Raw genomic sequence first — 20,998 nt, 5'->3', positions numbered from 1 at the left:
CTGGCTAGCCCGCTGTATACCACTTCATCGCGCATGCATGTCAATGAAGCATATGTCTGGGCGTCTACTAGGCGGCCGTGCCTAACGTCCACGAGGAGCCCGTGTGCACAAAGGAAATCCGCCCCGAGTAGCGGGAACGAGATGTCGGCCATGACGAAGTCCCACGTGAACCGCTGGCCCCCAAAACACAATTCCACGGTCCTCGTACCGTAGGTGCGGATAGGGTTACCGTTGGCGGTCGTCAGTCGCGGACCTCCATCCCCGCCGGCGGTGTCCCCCACCGTCGCAGGTAGGACGCTCCTCTGCGCTCCGGTGTCGCAGAGAGATTTTCGACCGGAGAGTGTGTCCTTAATGAACAGTAGCCTGTTTGACGTACCTGCACTCACGGCCGCTACTGGGCGCAGGTGTTGGCGTTTCTTGCTCTGACAAAAGTGCAAGGTGGGCGGCACTTTGTCATTCTCGCGCCGAAACGCGCGTGGTAGTAACACAGGCCGCGGCAGTGGCGCCTCTCTCCATCTTCGCCACTCCCCCTCTGGGCCTCTGGGGCTAATTGCCGCGTGGCTAGGTAGAAGCGGTCCGCCTCCTCTGCCAAAGCACGGGGATCAATAATTGCCGTATTGGCGAGTGCTGTCTGCACTTGTGGTGGCATGTGCCTGAGGAACAGCTCTATAAACAAAAAATGTGGCTGTTCAGCGCTCAGTAGGTTCAGCATCATTTCCATGTGCTCCGATGGCTTGCTGTCCCCCAAGCCTCGTATAGCTAACAAGCGGCGGGCCCGCTCTGACTGCAACAACTCGAAAATTCTGAGAAGGAGGGGCGGCTAGGTGGTGCAGTGGGCAAGGCGCTCACCACCAATGCAGGAGACGCTGGGTTCGAGCCCAGCTCTCCGCATTGCTATCAGCTTAGCTGGTCGTTCATACTAATACAATTGGCAGTATTAGGGGGTGGGAAGCTGATGGGTGGGGATCGGACGTTGTGGACAGCGACTCCTACAGGTCGGTTGGTGCGCCTGCGCAGCAGAATCAGGAAGCGACGGGGGCGGTGTGCCCTCCAAACGCAGACCCCCGACGCTGAGAGATCGCGCTGTGCAGGTGAAAAGATGCGACTGCTGCTTCCTCGAGTACCGGAGGGGACACGTGATGTAAGGCTTAGTCCACATTGCAGCCGGCTTGTGGGAGGCTAACAACGTTCGAGACAGGGGAGGGTAGAATTGGACAATACGAAATTGGGATGGGAGAAAAATAGAAAATGGGAGAAAAAGTAGATAAAAAAAAGAAAATCTGAGAAGGTGGGTCTTAAAGGCCTCATATTTATTATAGGCAGGTGGAGCTGTAATGAATCCTACCACGCCCGCCGCGTGAATATTAAAGGCAACCAACTTGTGTTCAGCTTTTCGTTCAGCGTTTCTCTGATTGGCCACACGGCCACGTGACCGCCCTAGCACACGCCCTTATCCGCTGAGAGACGCGGCAGACGCGCTGGTCGAACCAACGCGCTGGTCGAACCAGTTCAGACAGAGGTGTTTATTTATATTAATAAACATATCTACTAGAAACACTGGTGTTCTGTTGTGTGACTGTACTAAACTCTTCCACCACATGACCGACATTTGACATACAGTACACCTCCTATCTATGTTGGGATTATGTTTGGTCATGACAAAACAATAAAAATCGCTACTGTTAGTAACGCTGCCACCACCCACTTCAATGACAGAGCTCTCATATTTGCGAATGCATAAACTATATCTTAAATTATGGCGATGTGTCTAATATGGCTGTCGCGAAGTCATTATTTGCTAGATCCAAATGTGAAACACTGTGATTATTTGTTCATGCAATAGGTCCCACTATTTAGTATGGGTTCGAGTCCCTGTGATCTAATATCACTAAAGTTACAGTGTGGGTTCGAGTCCCTGTGATCTAGTATCACTAAAGTTACAGTGTGGGTTCGAGTCCCTGTGATCTAGTATCACTAAAGTTACAGTGTGGGTTCGAGTCCCTGTGATCTAGTATCACTAAAGTTACAGTGTGGGTTCGAGTCCCTGTGATCTAGTATCACTAAAGTTACAGTGTGGGTTCGAGTCCCTGTGATCTAGTATCACTAAAGTTACAGTGTGGGTTCGAGTCCCTGTGATCTAGTATCACTAAAGTTACAGTGTGGGTTCGTGTCCCTGTGATCTAATATCACTAAAGTTACAGAAATATGTACTGGGAAGTATGTTGGGAATTACAGGAGTATTACTGAATAGAGAGCCTATTAGGATGCTAGATCCTAATGTGAAACACTGTGATTTGCCATATCTTGCTATGCTCGCTCATGCCTGTATTTTATTATGTCCGTTCTATTTTATAATTTTTTTTTTTACTATTTTTTAACTGAATCATTTTAAACTATTTTTACTATTTGTGTTACTGAAAACTGTAAGCGGAGAGCCTATTGGGATGCTAGATCCTAATGTGAAACACTGTGATTCTACCTGTCTATCTTTTTATGCTCGCTTATGCCTGTATTTTTTACTGTTGTGAAGCACTTTGAACTGCAACCTCTGTATGAAAAGTGCTATACAAATAAAGTTATTATTATTATTATTATTGATAAGCGACAGCCATATTAGACACATAGCCATAATTTAAGATATAGTTTATGCATTCGCAAAATATGAGAGCGCTGTCATTGAAGGGCTTCCTACAACGGCGCACGGCCGCTGCTGCTGCTGGAGCTGGACCGAGTCAAGCCGCGGGCGGCGCACGGAAGCCGGGGACAAACCACCGTGTCGCCCCGCTGGCGCTTCAGCAGCCTCCACGGGCGAAATAACATATAACGTTACAGCGTACAGTTCCACACTGATGTACAGTGAGTGTCTAATATGGCTGTCGCGAAGTCATTGATAAGCGACAGCCATATTAGACACATAGCCATAATTTAAGATATAGTTTATGCATTCGCAAAATATGAGAGCGCTGTCATTGAAGGGCTTCCTACAACGGAGCGCGGCCGCTGCTGCTGCTGGACTGGACCGAGTCAAGCCGCGGGCGGCGCACGGAAGCCGGGGACAAACCATCGCGTCGCCCCGCTGGCGCTTCAGCAGCCTCCACGGGCGAAATAACATATAACGTTACAGCGTACAGTTCCACACTGATGTACAGTGACACCCAGCAGAGTTTCTAGTTACAGTAGTGACGCGTGAATTGGGTTTTATCACTGGAGATACATTTCTCACTCACCATTGTATTTTGCGCCATCTGACAATATCATAATGATGTCAGCATACAACACGGGGCTGGTGACAGGCAACATGGAAGAACACAAGACGGCAAGATACAACGTCAGGAGAGCAGTAATAGAGGCAAAACGGCGTTACAGGGATAAAGTTGAACTTCAGTTTGAACAGGCTGACTCTAGAGGCATGTGGCAGGGCCTCAGAACAATGACAGATTACAAAGGCACCCCCCTCAAACTGAACAGTGACATCTCCTTAGCAAATGATCTCAATTCCTTCTATGCGAGGTTTGAGGCTGTGAATAACAACACCAGCCTACAAACCACGGCAATGGGGGGGGGGGGGGTCTGCTGATGGAGACTCAGTGTTCAGGGTAACAGAGCATGAGGTGAGACGGATCTTTAAAAAAGTGAATATCAGGAAGGCAGCAGGACCGGACGGCATCCCCGGCCGCGTCCTAAAAGTCTGTGCCGACCAACTGGCCCCAGTATTCACTGACATATTTAACCTGTCCTTAGAACAGGCTGTCACCCCCACCTGTCTGAAGAAGTCCACCATCATCCCTGTACCCAAAAAATCTACGCCCGCTTGCCTCAACGACTACCGCCCTGTAGCCCTCACCTCCATAGCCATGAAGTGCTTTGAGAAGCTAGTGAAGGGCTACATCTGTTCCTCCCTCCCCATCAACCTGGACCCCCTGCAATTTGCATATCGCCCCAACAGGTCCACGGAGGACGCCATAGCCCATGTGCTGCACACAGCAGCATCACACCTGGACAAGAGGCAGGGGAACTATGTGAGAATGCTATTCATCGACTACAGCTCAGCATTCAATACCATAGTCCCCTCCAAACTCATAGCCAAGCTCAGGGACCTGGGCTTGAACTATGACCTCTGCCAGTGGGTCCTGGACTTCCTGACGGGCAGACCCCAGGTGGTAAGAGCAGGCAACTGCACCTCCTCATCCATCACGCTCAACATAGGGGCCCCCCAGGGCTGTGTTCTGAGCCCCCTCCTCTACTCCCTGTACACACATGACTGTGTGGCACAGCGGAACAACAACACAATCATCAAATTTGCTGATGACACAGTAGTGGTGGGCCTGATCTCTGCCAACGACGAGAGGGCCTACCTGGAAGAGGTAGAGAATCTGTCACAGTGGTGTCAGGAGAACTGCCTCTCCCTGAACGTCAGCAAAACAAAAGAGATGATTGTGGACTTCAGGAGGTCGGGGGTCAAGGACTACAGCCCCCTCAGCATCGACGGGGCACCGGTTGAGAGAGTGAAGAGTTTCAAGTACCTCGGAGCCCACATATCCGAGGACTTGACATGGACCACACACATTGACAGTGTTGTGAAGAAGGCACGACAACGCCTCTACTTCCTCAGGCGCCTAAGGAAGTTCCAAGTCAGTCAGAAGATCCTTAGGAACTTCTACTCATGTACAATAGAGAGCATCCTGACTGGCAACATCACCTCCTGGTTTGGGAATAGCACTGCACAAGACCGTAGCAGACTACAAAGAGTGACACGTTCAGCCGAACGCACAATTGGAGGGGGGCTTCCCACCCTCCAGAACATTTACAACAAGCGGTGCAGGGGGAAGGCTAAGAGAATTATTAAGGACTCGAGCCACCCGAACAACTGCCTCTTTGAACTGCTGCGGTCAGGCAAGCGATACCGGAGTCTTAAGGCGAGCACAGAAAGACTCAGAAGAAGCTTCTATCCCCAGGCCATCAGGCTGCTAAATGAACAATAAACACTATGCAACAACCATCAAATGCACACAGCACACACACCCACACGCACACACTCACATAAACCACACAAACACACTTTATATTTATTGATAAAGGATTTGCACTACAACTCGTACACCCACTGTAAATTGTACCTAAATTGCACCTCATCCCATTTCTGCCTTGCACTATATAGTATTGTATTAGTACACTGCACAGTATTGTATATTATATGGTAACTCAGTTACGTCTATTCTGCATCGAACATTGTACATATGTCTATACTGAACACTGTGACCTCATTTTTTTTTACTTCTAATTTACATGCTATACTATGTTATTTTATTTCATACTTATCTTGTCTTGCACAGTCTCTGGAGCGTAACAGTAAGAAGCATTTTGTATAAAAGTATTCTGTACTTCTGTATGACAACTATTAAAGAAACTTGAAACTTGAACTTGTTTTCAATATTATATCCACAATCATTCATCTAAAACATTTTATGGGCTTTGTTTATACTTCAGAAGTGATGTACAGTGACAAATCGTCACAGCAGTATAGTTTGTTTATACTTCAGAAGTGATGTACAGTGACGAGTGAATCTGGTAGTTGGTTGTTAAAAACGCGAAACATAATAACGTTACGCTTTCTAGTTCAGCGCATTTCATAATCAGTCAGCAGCGCTCCACTGCTACCGCAGCTGAACACAAGTTGGTTGGTACACAAGTTGGTTGCCCGCGCTGCCGCTTGCTCCTTGGATTTCATTTGGGACGTGGGACGGCTGCCGCTTGGCTGCCGGCTCGCGGCAAAAGGGGGCGGGGGGGGTCGCGGCCAATCAGAGAAAAGCTGAACACAAGTTGGTTGCCTTTAATATTCACGCGTCCCCGCCGCGTGAATATTAAAGGCAACCAACTTGTGTTCGGCTTTTCTCTGATTGGCCGCGCCCCCACGCGCAGGCAAGCGCAGCCGTCCCACGTCCCAAATGAAATCCAAAGAGCAAGTGCGGCAGCGCGGCAGCGCGGGCAACCAACTTGTGTAGTGTTGGGCTGCTGTTCCAACGCACTTGTGTTGGGCTGCGGTAGCAGTGGAGCGCTGCTGACTGATTATTATGTTTCGCGTTTTTAACAACCAAAGTTAGATTCACTCGTCACTGTACATGTATAAACAAAGCCCATACAGTTATGAAATAATAAACACTGACTATCTGACTCTTACTAATAAACACTGTGTTAGGACTATAAACACTGTTAGGACTATCTGACTCTTAATAATAAACACTGTTACAGACTAGTGTTAGGACTATCTCGATTCACGCGTCACTACTGTAACTAGAAACTCTGGGTGTCACTGTACATCAGTAACGTTATTTCGCGTTTTTAACGTCAGCGGGGCGATGCGGTGGTTAGTCCCCGGCTTCCGTGCACCGCCGCCGGCTCTACTCGGTCCAGCTCCAGCAGCAGCGACCGTGCTCCGTTGTAGAACGAAGCCCTTCAATGACAGAGCTCTCATATTTTGCGAATGCATAAACTATATCTTAAATTGTGGCTATGTGTCTAATATGGCTGTCGCTTATCAATGACTTCGCGACAGCCATATTAGACACATAGCCATAATTTAAGATATAGTTTATGCATTCGCAAATATGAGAGCTCTGTCATTGAAGTGGGTGGTGGCAGCTTACTAACAGTAGCGATTTTTATTGTTTTGTCATGACCAAACATAATCCCAACATAGATAGGAGGTGTACTGTATGTCAAATGTCGGTCATGTGGTGGAAGTGTTTAGTACAGTCACACAACAGAACACCGCTGTAGAGTACAGTCACACAACAGAACACCGCTGGTTCGACCAGCGCTTTTGCCGCGTCTCTCTTTGCGCGAGGGCGTGTGCTAGTGGATTGATTGATGTGTGGCCAATCAGAGAAACGCTGAACGAAAAGCTGAACACAAGTTGGTTGCCTTTAATATTCACGCGTCCCCGCCGCCGTAGTGCTGTTAAGGCTCGAGATGACGTGGAAATATTTTGCGGCGTCATCAACAATTCCACGCAGGGCGAATTGCGCCTCCGTTTGGGCAAACCATGCTGCTGCCGACTGCTCCCAAAATTCTGGCAGTCTGAGAAAAACGGCATTTGCCATGTTGGTCGAGGTCTCGGAAACTTCTTAGGCTGAACGTGCTCTTCATTCTGGCTAGCTCCTCATAGAGGGGGTGAGAGGGGTTCTCCAGGATGTCTTTTTTTTTTTTTTATTATTTATCTTTTTCCCCCTCCATTTTCCTCCGATTTTCTCCCATCCCAATGTTAGTCGTATGCCAATTCCCAGTCCCTTCCTGGTCGCTGCGCACTTACCCCCCACAGTCAGATCATCTGGGAGAGTGGAGGCTACCACGTGCTTCCTCCGACACACGTCCAGCCAATCACCGCTTCTTTTCACCTGGCAGCGCGGATTCTCATCGAGAGGGCGTAGCCGTGGGAGGACCACACTATCCCCCTCGAGTCCTATCCGCGCTTAGCAGGCGCCCCGACCGAACTGTAGGAGTCGCTGTTTACAACGACCCGGACCCACCCCGCCAGCTTCTCCCACCCTCTAATACAGCCAATTGTATTAGTGCAGACGGCCAGCCAAGCTGGTGACAACCCCGGAGCTCACAGCTCCGGGGTTGGTGACGAACGCAATCTCCGCTCGGCCACCTAACCGCCTATTCCAGGATGTCTTCTAGCTTTTTCCTCATCCTCCTCTCAGCCACCACCTCTAGATTATCCAGCTCACCACCCACTACTGAGCTAGCCTTCTTCACCAGCTTGTTCAGCTTGCTGGAGTCCCTCGAGTAGAAGGACTGTAATGAAGGACTATGATGAAGGACTGTGATGAAGGGTGAAAGGTTGTGGGGGCCAATTACATGTTCATTAGTTTAGTTTATTAGTATTACAGAACTATAGGGGAGAGTGGGGTAATTTGTGTCGAGGGGCAAGTAGTGTCACCCCTGTTATCTAAGATAAGATAAGATATTCCTTTATTGATCCCCTTGGGGAAATTCAGGCATCATAGCAGCATGGGGGGGAGGGGGGGGTACAGGTAGTAAAACAACACAGTATACAGGTAGTAAAAAACAACACAGGCAGTGTAAACAATTTGATCAATATGGTCAATATAATTTACTATCTGACTAGCTGAGGAATATTCACATTATTCACAGTGTCACATAAGGTGCAGTATGCATGAGGTAGTGTTATAATTTACTATCTACTGAGTATACATTATTCACAGTATCACGGTATCCACTGAAATATACATTATTCACAGTATCACAGTATCCACATAGGGTGCAGTAAGCCTAAGGTAGTGTAGGTTGTCCTCCTTGGGTTCCTATAAGTCCCAGGTCAATGTCTGGTAGCAGTCGCTGTCGCTGCCCCCTGTTGTGGAGCCTGGAGGCTGCTAGTCGCTGCCCACTGTTGTGGAGCCTGATGGCCGCTGGTATGAAGGACTGTCCGAGGCGGTTAGTTGAGACTCGGGGGGGAATGAGTCTGTGGCTGAACGAGCTTCTCATCTTGACTAGCTCGTCGTAGAAATCTAGAAAACCATAGAAGCTGCCGGTTATAAACTATACACAATACGAAACAATGATTTATATTAGTATTTACAGTGATTTGATATGCAGCGAAATAACATTATACGATTTAAATTATAAGTACAAATATTTAAAAAATATTATGATTGGTGAAACAGATACTAGCAACAGATTCAGGATCAGTTATTTTCCCATTGTACGCTTATGGAATGTAAGGGAAATCTGATCCTAGGTCTGCGACTAAAGCCAGGAGGCTACGCTGTGGTGACGTCAGTCAGCAGCGCCAAACGGCAGTGTAGTCTCCCAGTGAACAAAAACATAAACGTTATTTTGCTACCTTTACGATTAATTGCGAATATTTTCATGTTGAGCTATAGATTGTGGATGAATATGCACAGAAAGGTACACAATGCCAATATCCATGCTTTATTTCTTTTAAACGAGCCAATTTAGAAATGGGCAATGGGGAAATACATTAAGTGGAACAGAGGGTGGAACAGGAAAAAACTAAAATGACGTAACCACTACACCTCCCTATAAAGACAGATTGCTGTTCACAACATGGACACCAGGTGGCAGAGTCTGACTGTGGTTGCATGGGTATAAAATGTCAAGTCATGGCAGGGGGTGAGGGAGAGAGATGTATGTTTATAGGAGGGGAATCATTGCATTGGAAATAAAGTCTATTGCTTTTCATTGAACACGTGTTCATCCCTTTGGTGGTAATGCATTCTATGGATTAACGCTACAAAATAAACTATGAATGGTGTAATTCCATGCAAAGCGATATGCATCCATTGCAACAATAGAGCCCTCTAAAGATCCACAAAGAAATAACACTTTAACAATGCACAGACAACACTGATCCGCAGCGGCAGTCATGATTAATTTCTATCTATCTTGCAATCATACAATGGTAACCATGGTTAAGTCCAGCATCATCCTGCATTCATACATATATAACAGCTGCTGCAGCCAAATCGTCCTTAAATGATGTAAAATAGATATAGAATAGAATAGTAAATACATGTAAATAGGCGGATAAGCTACCACACCACCAGTCACCACAGCTCACTCTTCATAGTATGGAAGCAGATTACTACTATATTGTCAATGTACACAAGGCAATTGAAATGTGTCTTTTTGCATATCCCTCCTAAATACACATACACACATACCCTACTCATATGCATTTCATCATAGAGGGCCCTGGAGAAATGGGGGGGTGTAGTGCCTTGCTCAAGGGCATTTAGGCAGAAATGGTTGGCACCGTAGATGTAATACTAAACTCCCCTCAGTCGCCAGCTCAGAGCTGGAATACACCCTCCTGTCTGTCTTGTCATGACCTGCCATCAACACAGCTCATTGGCCAAGGTTGTCATTTAATGATGATCACCTGTAACTTGATTACAATCACCTGTTGTTCCGCTACCAAGATGTCCACGTTTTTGGCCTATCAGGTTTCTGAGTAACGCATTCACGTCGGTCTATAGATGGCACACGTATAACTCTAATCCCACAGAACTCATAGCAATCAATATATTTCTACCCCAGAATATAATCAGTTATATTCTAATGGTTTTACTTTGAACTCATGAACTGTAATGTGTGCCCTTCCTGATGACTTGTCGTAAAGAACTTGTAAGTCGCTTTGGATAAAAGCGTCAGCTAAATGACTAAATGTAAATGTAAATGCAACATAGAACTTATGTCTCCTCTGGACAGCTGACAACAACATTTTAATTATTGTTCTTATAATTGCTTCCAGGGTTGGAGCAACATGTTGGAGCAACATGTATCCAATACAATAATAGTGGGACTTATATGGCATGTTATATCAGCCCTCTGTTTCTGACGAGCATGGAAGAGCTGAACAGCTACGCCCCCCTTGATGAGCCTGCTTCCTTGATCAGAACGCCCCCTTGATCAGCCCGCCCCCTTGATCAGCCCGGCCCCTTGATCAGAACGCCCTCTTGATTATTTTTAAAGAAACTTGAAACTTGATCAAGTTGGGTATATCTGCAGAGCCGCAAGCCCAACGTCTGGGCTGGGCTTCGGAGCTTGTACTCTGTGTGAGGCGGGACTTCGGGGCTTGTACTCTGTGTGACTGTGCGTGGGCGGGGCGTCGGGGCTTGTACTCTGTGTTGTTTCCTGTAAAACCCGGAAGTAGTCAGTTTGTGCTGTTTATTTTTAACCCTAACCATAACCCTAACCCTAACCCTAACCCTAACCTTACCCCTAACCCTAACCTTAACCCTAACCATAACCCGCAACACGGAACACAGAAATGCAAATGCTGTCGAGTCCTCACTGCTTGTAAAAATAGACAGCACAAACTGACGACTTCCGGGTTTTACAGGAAACAACACAGAGTACGAGCCCCGACGCCCCGCCCACGCACAGTCACACAGAGTACAAGCCCCGCATCACACAGAGTACAAGCCCCGAAGCCCCGCCCAGACGTTGGGCTTGCGGCTCTGCAGATTTATGCTATTGTCTTTATTATCAGCCCTGCCCCCTCTTGATCAGCCCGCCCCCTTGATCAGCATGCCCCCTCTTGATCAGCCCGCCCCCTCTTGATCAGCCCACCCCCTTGATCAGCCCGCCCCCTCTTGATCAGCACATCCCCCTGAGCTCACTCAGTATCGGGACATGCTTAAAGGTGAAGAGAAACACTAGAAATCAAAGATAAATTAATATTGTCATATGTCACATTTAATCAAACAGTTGTACAAACAAAACAAAAAAGGTATTTTGAAATAACCAAATTTTAAGCTGTCTGTCTTATGGAATTCATTGTGATTTCCTGTGTTTTCCAGTCCCCTTTCCAACATGGTGGTGGCTCGAGTGTTGGTGAGAATGCGGAGGTTGAACGTCAGTCAGGGTGGGATCCTGACAGGCGGGTATGTCCTTTTTATCATCCCTTCCCTGGCTGTGGCGATGGAGGGCCTGTTGGGATGTGTCTGGGCGACGGGGGAGAGTGTGGTTCCAGAGGCAGGTGTCTTAACACCTCACTGTTTCAGCAATGCTCTTCTCTCTATTTATTACGCTCCTCACCATAAAGAAAAAGAAAACAAACAATAGACGATCTATTGTCCTCCTCTTTCTCCCTCTCTGTCTCTCTCTCTCCCTCTCTCTCTCTCTCTCTCTCTCTCTCTCTCTCTCTCTCTCTCTCTCTGCATCATCCTCTCCCTGTCTCTATCTCCCTCTGTCTCTCTGGCTTTCCCCTAGTCTCTCTCCCTGCAACAAGCAGGCAGGTGAGGTCACCAGGCAACAAGCAGGCAGGTGAGGTCACCAGGCAACAAGCAGGCAGGTGAGGTCAGCAGGCAACAAGCAGACAGGTGAGGTCACCAGGCAACAAGCAGGCAGGTGAGGTCACCAGGCAACAAGCAGGCAGGTGAGGTCACCAGGCAACAAGCAGGCAGGTGAGGTCACCAGGCAACAAGCAGGCAGGTGAGGTCACCAGGCAACAAGCAGGCAGGTGAGGTCAGCAGGCAACAAGCAGACAGGTGAGGTCAGCAGTCAACAAGCAGGCAGGAGAGGTCACCAGGCAACAAGCAGGCAGGTGAGGTCAGCAGGCAACAAGCAGGCAGGTGAGGTCAGCAGACAACAAACAGGCAGGTGAGATCACCAGGCACAACAAGCTAGTAGATGAGTTCACCAGGCAACAAGCAGGAACTTATCATTTATCAAATGCATTTAAATACATTTAGAAAATATATTATATACATTTATCAAATGCATTTAAATGCATTTAGTAAATGTATTATTTACATTTGCCAAATACATTTGAAAAGTGCGTTTATGAATGCATTTTGAAATATTATTTACTTTCCATATGGGTTGCTTCACTGGGAATGACCGTTCATCACTGCATCGTTTATACGACTTGGTTTAAATACAAAAGTGTTGAGAGTCACAGCCAGCGTGACCCAGCATTTGCCATCCCGTTCCCCCTCACAGAGGTTATTAGGACAGTGACCTCTGTGTCTACTTTCTTTCACCGTTGATGATATGATTAAAGAACATGTATTATCTTGTATATCACAGCAGTGCAATTGTTCCGTTCTCTGTTACTGCTGTGTGCTCCAGGATTCTCTCCCCTGGACAGGGCCTCACTACTGCAGGACACATTCCAAATGGCAGGATGAGGAGCTTTTCCAAGGACAGTTATGCTCTGTGCCTACACTACGTTCTTTCACTGTGTGTATAAACGTATAACTAAAATAGTCAAGTTAGACCGCGCTCTCAAGTTCTGACACTGGGTGCTGTAATCCCATAAAGTTGAGTATAACAAAAGCAGGGTAGCCGGACCAGCACTCTCAGGTTCAATATTTTTAATGGCAGCCTGAATTGGAAACAGACATGTTTCAGAAACTATGTCCTTATCAGCCATAAGGAGCCATATCACTGAAGAAGGACATAGTTCCGAAACATGTCTGTTTCCAATTCAGGCTGCCATTAAAAATATTTAACCTGAGAGTGCTGGTCCGGCTACCCTGCTTTTGTTATATAAACGTATAACTAAAATGATCAGTATATGTTGATTGCACATGTTAAATAAACTAGAAAGTATAATCAATACTTAGTATACTTACATACTATATACATACTGCCAAGCAGGAAGGCTTGCATCAGTATTATCTTTCCCTCCCCTGTGTATGACCTTGTAGCCTGCTATCACTGCTCCGGTCGGCGCCCCAGGACCCTATATACTGCTGTGTGCTGATTGGTCGCTATGACCTTATCTCGGAAGAAGAGTTGTTGCTGTCTCACTTTACAAACAGTTCGACCTCCGGTCGCGTCCGAGAATCCTAAAATGCAGCCAGCTGATTGGTGCATCAGAGGGTTAACCCTTTACTATCACACTACCGATGGTCATGGTCTCTGCACAATGCTGTACGTGTGTTTAAAACACAACGGGTGACGATTAAAATACATGTGTGATGTGTAAACATATAACCATGATTAGTGTGGTTTGTATATGCTAAAAGTACATGTATATATATCTTATAGATATCTGTTCATGCTGTGTTACTGCTGCAGGCCACATTCCAATGACAGAGGGGCTTTCCAGCGACAGTATTCAGTTTTAGTTACTTTTCTAGTTACAGTAACAAATGGAAGAAGGAGTGTTTTGATTGGGTGAGAGAATGACATCATTGTTTTCAGACCAATAGTAAGTAGCTTTGAAAGTTTGAAGATATGATGCAGACTTAAATATGAAATATCCGTACATTGTGCTCTCTCTGCTCCCCTCTCCTCCTCTTCGTTTTCTTTCGTGACTTTTTTTATCTCCATTTCAAAGTCGTGCGGTGTATTGGGACTTGAATATGGATGTTTTAAATGCAAGCTTTTCCCTATGATGGCAAGCACTATCTTGTCTGTTTAGATTTGAAGAGCTGTGCTTAATTGGCTCTCCGCTTTTTGTGATGATTCTTAGCCAGACCACCAATTTATGGGTTTGTTGAACTAATCAGAGGTTCTGGGGCTTAATACATGGCGTGATTAAGATTGAGAATTGACTCGAGAACTTAGCGAGTTTAGCACTTCGCTGAGGGATATCGAGCGGCCACAGGGTTTTATCTCAAATAGATGTTGAGATAGATAGAGACACCTGTAGCTCATAACAAAAAGTCAGTTCAGAAACGTTGTACAATTAAATAAGTAGGGATGCACCGAAAATTATCGGCCGAAAATGGTTAAAAAGGCTCTTTCAGCTTTCGGCTAGTCTCTAGGAGCGGATTAGCTACGGAGCTAACAGTGTACCATCCATCTGCGATGCAACGGTGGCAGCAACACTTGAAACGGAGTAACGTTAACGGTATGTCGAGTTCATACTACACTACACGTATGAACTCGACATAACGTTAGCGTTACTCCGTTTCCATGAAGTGTTTAATTAGCAGCAATCTGTTGTTGAAAATTTTACGTTAAACCGGAAATGGAAACGCGAGGACAGAAAGCCGTCATCAAATCGTTGTAGTCATATTGTAGTATTTTAGTCTTATTAACTAAAAGATTTTAACAAAATAAAAAGCAGCAGCACTATTGCATAACTGAGTCATGTTTGCTATGTATTTCTTTCTTTAGGGGAGTAGGACATTTGTTTCACAGTTTTAGCATGATGTTTTATAGATGGCTAGGTTAAACACATGTTTTTGTTTTTAAGAGGGGGGGTTTGATTTGATTTGGTTGAAGTTTATTTCAAATATGCAACACAACAAACAAACATCAAGTACATCAACACCTCTTGTGTGTGTGTGTGTGTGTGTGTGTGTGTGTGTGTGTGTGTGTGTGTGTGTGTGTGTGTGTGTGTGTGTGTGTGTGTGTGTGTGTGTGTGTGTGTGTGTGTGTGTGTGTGTGTGTGTGTGTGTGTGTGTGTGTGTGTGTGTGTGTCTTTATGCAGATCTTTATGCAGTTTTAAAGCACCTTGGCTTTGTTCTGAATGCACTTTGTTGTAGTTATCCTACAGAGAAAAGAAAATGCACTTGACTTTAATGCACATTTTGTTGTATGCAAAGAGAAAATGTTTAAATTGTACAATCTTTCAGCAGTCAGTCTGGAATTAATGTATGCATTCAAAAGTGCTGAATAAATGTTTTATGGTCCCATAATAGTGATTATTAATATTATTTAAATTAAGTTTAGCCATAATCATGTATTTTGCCATAATCAGGTAGCTAAAAAAATATACATTATATATATATATTCATATTAATCATTTTCGGCCTTTCGGCATTCGGTTTTCGGCCAACTGTTTCCTATTTTCGGTATCGGTTTCGGCCAAGAATTTCCCATTCGGTGCATCCCTAGAAATAAGACATTCAGACGTTTGGTGTCTCATTATTCTCCCAGTCTGCATGTCAGAGTCACCAGGAACGTAAACACACTTTACCACCTCAGCTGCCTGTCAAAGGTATGGGAGGCGGTTGGGGTAAAAAAAAAATAATGGTAACATGATTAATCACGTAATTGTTTTTTAACACATTAATCACCATCCAGGGAGGGACTTTCAAAATGGGATCGCAGAACTAATTTTAGGTAGTCCAGATGAGAAACACTACAGACAGTAGCCTCCATCTTTTTATCTACACACTTATTTACAATGCACCCAGCATAATGTGTGTTTTTTTTTATCTACTTTTTCTCCTCCTTTTTCTGTGATTTTTCTCCCCATCCCAATTTACCTCTCGTGCCAATTCTCCCTCCCCTGTCCTGATCGTTGCTCGCATATGCCCCCCACTGGCCGGTTGTAGGGAGGATAGAAGCCTTGCATCACATGTCACCTCCGATAGATGTGGAGACAGCCTGGCACATCTTTTCACCTGCCAGCGCGGACTCTCATTTGGCGAGGAGTAACGTGTAGGAGGCTCACACTGCCCCCGCCATTTTCCTGACTTTGCTGTGCAGGCGCCCCAACCGACCTGTAGGAGTCGCTGTTCACAACAACCAGACTACCACCCTTCGACTTCCCACCCGCTAACTCTGCCAATTGAGTTAGTATGACGGCTGGTCCAAGCCGGAGTCAACGCCAACAGCCGGATTCGAACCCGGTGTCTCTTGCGTTGGTGATGAGCGCAATGTCCGCTGCGCCACCCAGCCGCAGCATAATGTGTGTTATCTATTTTAATAAGTCTTACACACTGCCAATTGTGTTTTGAGTAGAATTATCTCCATTGTACATAACCTCTTAATGCCCTAGCCATATTTTCAGAAGATTCGCCTAAAAATACATACCTAAGTAAATGGAAGATTGCTCCACTTCTACAAGGACCATTTACATGTTCTTGGTATCTAGGGACATATATGGATCTCAGGGAATGTATTCCCAGTGTCAGAAAATTGTGTCTGTTACTAGGCTTGAGTAAATTGTAATGAACCAAAGAGAATATCAATTTTCCTTTTTTTAAAGGTCCCATGGATTGCTATTCCTTGCACTATTTGGGCAATATTACACAATTCCTGTGAGTCTATGGAACACATCTGTAAAAATGTGTTTTATATTTTTAATCAAGTACTCAAAAGCAAAACATTTAGACCTCAGGATTTCATGCTGTTTGTGCTGGGCTCCGCCCATAAGCGCTTTGAGTGACAGTCACCCACACAGTCTACGACTGGCAGACAGAGAGAGAGATAGAGATTGATGGGGATACTAATTAATTTCGCCGCGGGGTGCATAATCCCATGGGACAATGCATTGGTAACTTGTTTCAAATGACAATATATACCTCTGAGAATATTATTGCACGGATCGGAATACGGGCGTGCGCGTGGGAGCGTGTGCAAAGATATTTTGACAGTGATATGCAGTGTTCCCGACTGCGGGGAGAAGACCCATCCCCGCGGCGCACACACATTTACACACACTCCTGTGCCGCGGTCCCTCTCTCTCTCTCTCTCTCTCTCTCTCTCTCTCTCTCTCTCTCCCTCTCTCTCCCTCTCTCTCTCTCTCTCTCTCCCTCTCTCTCTCTCTCCCTCTCTCTCCCTCTCTCTCTCTCTCTCCCTCTCTCTCTCTCTCCCTCTCTCTCCCTCTCTCGCTTGCTCGTTCTCTGCTGTCTGTCGCACCCTCTGTTTGAGGAAGTACTGCTCTGTTGTTGAGCGAATTGTGGGCGGTGACTACAACCAGTAGTATTCACGTCAGCAAAACAGTCAAATCAAAATGGCTTAGTTGAGTGAGGGAAGATCTCGTGAACTCGAGACTAGACTGATGAGTCAATATGATAATTAGAGACACAGACCACATTGATATAATCCCCCATTGCTAGGAAACCATGCTAAACACTAGAAAAGGCTATTTATAATGCATGGGACCTTTAAATGTTTAAATGAATAAAGGGCAGATGATTTACAGGGGGTTTTGTAGATACAGTACTGAATTTTACTATCCGGACACATGCAATTTGAAATATGAATATAGAATATAGAATATCAGGCCTATAAATGACCTTATTATGGCCAAGTCACACATCTATGGATCGGGACAAATCTCCTCTTTCCAATGGATTTAGTACCACCAGGCGCCCCTGACAGGGCAGCAAAAACCGTGAATGAAATCTACTGTAAGTACAGTTACTTTCTTGTAATGTAAATAGCTCCGCCATTTTTCATCTCACAGTTTTTTTCTAGACGTTCACGGAAAGGTAAAGAAACTAACTCTGTTCTATTTTATGGTAATAACGTTCAGGTTTCTTCGACCTGTGTGTAATGACCCGAAAATAATGTTAAAAAAATAAAGTTTACGCTGGAAGTCAGATGATTGACAGGGGCTGGCATGAGCTGGGAAGTGTAGTTTTATGAAATTCGAAAGCCAATCGAAAGCCATGGGTCTCCTCGTTCATAGGACTGCAAGCACTTATGACTGCTTCCTTTATTTCCCCCTAAATCCTCCGCTTTCCGATGCAATACACAGAGATTTTTATACTCTCATATTTCACTAATAACACTTAAAATCACTGGTAAACAAACGTAGTGCTGAAAATAAACACTTTGACTGCTGTTTTGACAGGATTAGGGTCTTTACTCTTGGCTACATTTGGGGGGGAAAACGCAACATTAATTAATACGTTCTGTATTGATCAATTTATGGCGTGATATGAATCTCGGCCCTGTACCAGGCCCGTCGGGCTTAAGATCTATTGAAAAATATATATATCACGAGTCTGTGATATATCTTGTACTTTTATTTCATTGGTTATGATTAGATGAACATAGTAATTGCACACAACACACACAGTCAAGGTTGGTCCTATGTAGAATAGGATGACTGTGGATGAATGCCGGTGACTGGAGTATTTAAGATTCAATTCTCCCTCCAAATGTATTTATAAGAAGTTTAATTTGTTTAAATTATTACAAATGTATACTTTAAAGAGAATTTATGTTGAAGACGACTATCTACAACACTAAGCATCTTGTAGGAACGCCACGCATGTAAGTCACAGTCTCCTCAGATGTGTAGCTTGGTCAGTTGACTCTGAAATGCAGAGATGGACAAAAATATAAACATAAACATTGGTAGGTAATTAGGTATGAAATTCACTGCAGTTTGAAATGCTGATGTAACAAAGGAAGAGTTGAGGTTGTAACTTAAAGGTGTCCAATGGAGTTTTTATAATTTGTTCTTCCAGCATGAGGATGCACATGAACGCCACGTGTAAACATAGCCCTCCAAGAAATAATAACTAATGCAAATTCAACCAATCACTGCAATATTTGCGGGGGGCTTGCAACTTGCAGATTTCCGCAATTTCTCTGCATTAAATGTGAAAAGGTAGCCATATATATGAGTTAATGCATATGGAAAAAAAAGATGGAGGGACAGAATGTTGCAAAAAAAATATTTGAAGCCCATCATCTGTAGCCACACAGAAGGGCTGATTGAACAATTTCAGAAAAATTTTCCTGAAAGAGAGAGCACGGACAATTTGGACAACTGGATCCAAGATCCGTTCATTACGCATGACGCAACAGGCCTCCCACTGTCTGAGCAGGAGGCGCTCATTGATCTTTCGTGTGACAAGCTACTGAAAGTCAAGTTCACTGGACAGGCCCTCGCAAAGTTCTGGATATCAGTCCAGAACAAGTACCCAGTGTTGTGTAATGCTGCGCTGAGAAAGCGTGTTCCCTTCGCATCAACATACCTCTGTGAGGCCGGATTTTCGGCACTGACATTAATAAAAAATAAATACAGATCTCGCCTCAGAGTAGAAGCGGATCTGATATTCCTTATTTACACATTGAAATTACGTTAAGTGTGGGGTCGCCAAAAAATTTCTAAATAAAATGGGGTTGTGGTATAAAAAAGTTTGAGAACCCATGGCATGGTCTATACGATCTTCCGCAAAATCTAACAAGCTAACTGCCTGCAAATCAAAAGGAGATTGGACTCATTACAACTTAGCCAAAACCGAAAGTGAAAACTAACATAAGATATATAAACATTGAGAGAACAAAGAAATGTTGCAAATGTACTTTGCAAAGAGGTAAACAATTTATTCAGCTTCATGTGGAAATGTACATAACAAAAGTGAACCGTTAACATGAAAACTCCATTGGATATCTTTAAAAGAAAGGTTCAGGACCAGGGCCCCAAAATCAAAAGGTATGTTGATCTCATGAGAAATTAGCATTAGACTCCTCATACAGCAGCACTTGAATGTCCTAAGAGGAAGCTTGCTTAGTGATCACTAGAATTGAATAAAGAACTTTCAACACCAACCTCAATATTCATCCGTGCTTTATGTTTGAGGTGCTAGTCTGATTTTTCATGCTGTCACTTTGTCCTTGTAGCGGAGTCTGAGGGGAGAGACAAACCAACATGTCCTCAGCTATAGTATCATATTAAATGGATGAAAATAGTATTTTTTTTTATAGACCTGATACTGAACTTACCTGAGCCATTATCAGCTTTAACATTACCTCTCTGACCTGTCGTTAATCAAACAGAATAGGTTTGCTCACACTAATCAAGGGAACTAATTGATAAAACACAAACTATATACTACAAAGTGATACAGAGTTATAAATTCTGTGGACCCATGGAAATTGAAAAGGCTACCTTTTCCTCTGCAAAACCTGTCAGAAAAATGAAGAAGCCCTGAAAGGAAAGATGTAAATACAAAGCAATCAATGCACATTTTTTAAAACTAATTCTGGAGGATCCACAGTATTATGAACAGTTATGAACTGCCTATGTAACAAATAAAGATATATTCATAATTATGAACTGCCAATTTAATAAAGAAATATCTATTCCTACTAACAATTAATATATATAAAAAAAATAATTAGCTTTAGTTTCAAACTGTTATACCTGGAAGGAATTCAAGATGGTGAACGCATAGTACACAACACTGGTCACAGGTTCATTATCGCGATCCAAGAAGAGCTGAAGAAAGCCGAGGATCCAGGTCACCCCGAAGACTGGCGTGAGGATGAGGACTACCTTGAGGATGCTCTTGACCATGCTCGCCTCTGTGGACGTGGTGGAGCAAGCAACCGTGCTTATGACCACTCCCATGCAGAAGAGGTTAATCAGGACGACAGTTCCAATAGGGATGAGGAAAGCGTACAGGGAGCCCCTCAGCAGTCCCTTGTAGATGAGCCAGCACTTCTCATCGTCATGGTATTCTTCTCCTGTGTATTTGTAATACACGTAGCTGCATCCCACTATGACGGTGGGCCACACGTAGCCCAAGATGATGGAGAAGAGCATTACAACCCTCTTCCTGAGTGGATGGAAGACGAAGATGAGCTGGTGGACGAGCGTGACGCTCAGGCTCAGCGTCCAGCCGAACATAGCCAGGAAGAAGAAGTGCTTGCACGCGGTCAGGACCAGGCACCCGGTGTGGCCCAGGATCTCTCGGGAGGTCGATGCCAGCAAACTACAGTCAGCCAGGAAGAGGCAGATGGAAATATTCACCAGCGCTGTGTGGCGGAAGTGCGAGAGGTTCGTCTTGACCACAGC

This window comes from Notolepis coatsorum, assembly GCF_963971535.1.
Source record: "Notolepis coatsorum genome assembly, chromosome: 17".
Taxonomy (NCBI): domain Eukaryota; kingdom Metazoa; phylum Chordata; class Actinopteri; order Aulopiformes; family Paralepididae; genus Notolepis; species Notolepis coatsorum.
This window is presented reverse-complemented; position numbering follows the sequence as displayed.